Genomic DNA, 2,324 nt, shown 5'->3' with positions numbered 1-2,324 from the left:
CAACCTCAGTGCAAACACTCTACTGAATAGTCAGCATGGTTTTGGGCATGGAAGACCTACTTTAAGGGGGATTGATGTTAGATCAATATAAAAGGAGAATGGAACAGGAAGATTTCAAGTTGATTTTCCTTGGAAAACTTTCCTTGAGGCTGACTTCCCTTAGAGGTGCTTTGGTTGTTCTCTTCAGAGGAGCTTCAAACCCTCCGTTTCAGCAAGGAGAGCTTCACTTCTCTTCAGAGGAGCTCTAGTCTTTGCCTTTGCCTTGGGCATCATCTCTTGGCTTTCAGTGCAGATACTTCAACTTCCAGCACTGGCCTGTTGGTCTGCCAGAGCAGACTCTTTAGCTTTTAGTGCTGACCCTTCAACCTCCCAGAGCAGACTCTATGCACTTCTATTGTGTGCCCTTCAGCCTTCTGATGCAGATTCCTAAGGGACAACGCTTTGGCTCCAGGCCTTTGCCTGGATCCTTCAGATCTCTAGCTTTCAGATTGATCTTTGAACTCTTGCAGCTTTGACTCCATGGGCACCCATTATAGACCAATTTTGCAAATTTCATGTCCTGCTTAAATCTCAGAGCATATGCAGTCTTTTGAGGAGCCTTTTCCTAGCCCAGAAAGCTCTTGCAAGCACTAATACACCACTTTAGTTACAGAAGTCTATCAAAGCTATTTAACATAGCAAACAAAGTCTTTCATCATCAGACCCTGTATTTCCCTACTTTATTTTCTTCAATGTCACTTCAAACAAGTTTTGAATGCAAAGGTATAAGATTGTCAGTCTACTGCTCATTTGTACACATATAAAAGAAAACACGTTTTTGAATACTTGATGAAACATTTGGATGTTCTTTGCTGTCAATTATCTTTTCATGATCTTTTTATTTTGTTTTGTTTTCACTTGTATTAGTGAGTGACATTTTTCCTTCTTTTGTAAAGTCCCACTCATCATGAAATTGTGCCTTCTGGCTCCACTCTTCATGAAATTTATTTTCTCTAAATCTATTGTGTGTCTTTTGACTTTGTTTATGAGGTGTAGTCCACATGAAAGATTGTGTTTTTATTTGGCCAGGCATGGCATTCTTTCATTTTATAACATCTTGATTGAAGACTTGGTTATGACGCTCTCCTCATTTCTTAGTCTTAGCTTTTCTTGGATTTCCATATTTTATATTATAGCATTTACACTATTTAATTTATCCATGTGCCTCCTTTTTCGTTAAAATATGTATCCATCATTTCCTCTAGAAAACTGAAATGGCAACACCAGCATATATTAAATGTTTTTATAACCTGGGAGTTGCTTTCTGGATTCTCTAGTTAATTGTATTGAATTATTTGTGTGTGTAGAATCTCACAGTATAAATTTGATTTCCATTATGTTACATTATGTCTTGCATTTCCTCATTAAAATTCCTCTCACTTTTCTGCTACCCCATTCCTTCTCCAGTTGGGTCCCCTTCTATACCTGAGCTACAGCTCTGGCAACAATTTTCTTCTGTAAAGAAGGTACAAGGTTCACCCATAATTCACCTTCTACTCCCCTTCCCGGAGCTTTTGTGAAATCTATGCGGGATCTTTATTCTGAGAATGCGTGGAATGCATGGATGTCAAAGCTTGTCACGTGTGCCACTTCCATCTATAAGAATATAGTCACCAGGACACCCTCAGTCTCATCCGACTCCACATGGCATTTCCAGTGGTTTCTCTACACGAATGTTACTCATCTGATATAAGGCGAAGTAACTACTCCAGGGAAGCAGCTCGCAGCCATATATCTCTGCTGGCCCAAGTCTCCAGATCTCAGGCTGCGATGTGTACTGTGACATCAGTGATGTGTTTCGGAAAGTCACTGACCTTGCAGAATGACCAACTTTCACCAGGCAGAAACCACCAGGACCATTAATAAGCCCTTTACATATCTCACTTAAAGCTGAAAGTCCCAGTTTTCTTGAACAAAAATTTACCTGAAATTACTTTTGGTGAACTTTTAAATCCACTTTTTGCTTAAGCTTACATCAGACTCAAACAAGTAAATAAGTAAATGGCAGATGATGAGGGCTTTTTTTGTCTCACTCTTGTAGGGGTCCTTTATAGATAAAATGAAAAGACACAGAAAAATGCAGATTCTCAGGGAAAGCAAAGATAAAAGATGACTCTGAAACAACTTGGAGGATCACTAAATAAGGAAGTGCAAAAAGCAAATCACATTTTGAAGTAAATGCATCATGCAGACACACACACCAAATAAAGTTTTACCAAAAGACCAAAATATGGGTACATACTACTAGATTATAATCCAAGACATGAAATAAATAATATTGAATA

Source organism: Cavia porcellus, unplaced genomic scaffold, assembly GCF_034190915.1.
Source record: "Cavia porcellus strain 051 isolate PalLab524CR breed Dunkin Hartley unplaced genomic scaffold, mCavPor4.1 scaffold_4, whole genome shotgun sequence".
NCBI classification, from domain to species: Eukaryota; Metazoa; Chordata; class Mammalia; order Rodentia; family Caviidae; genus Cavia; species Cavia porcellus.
Note: the sequence above shows the minus strand (reverse complement) of the source record.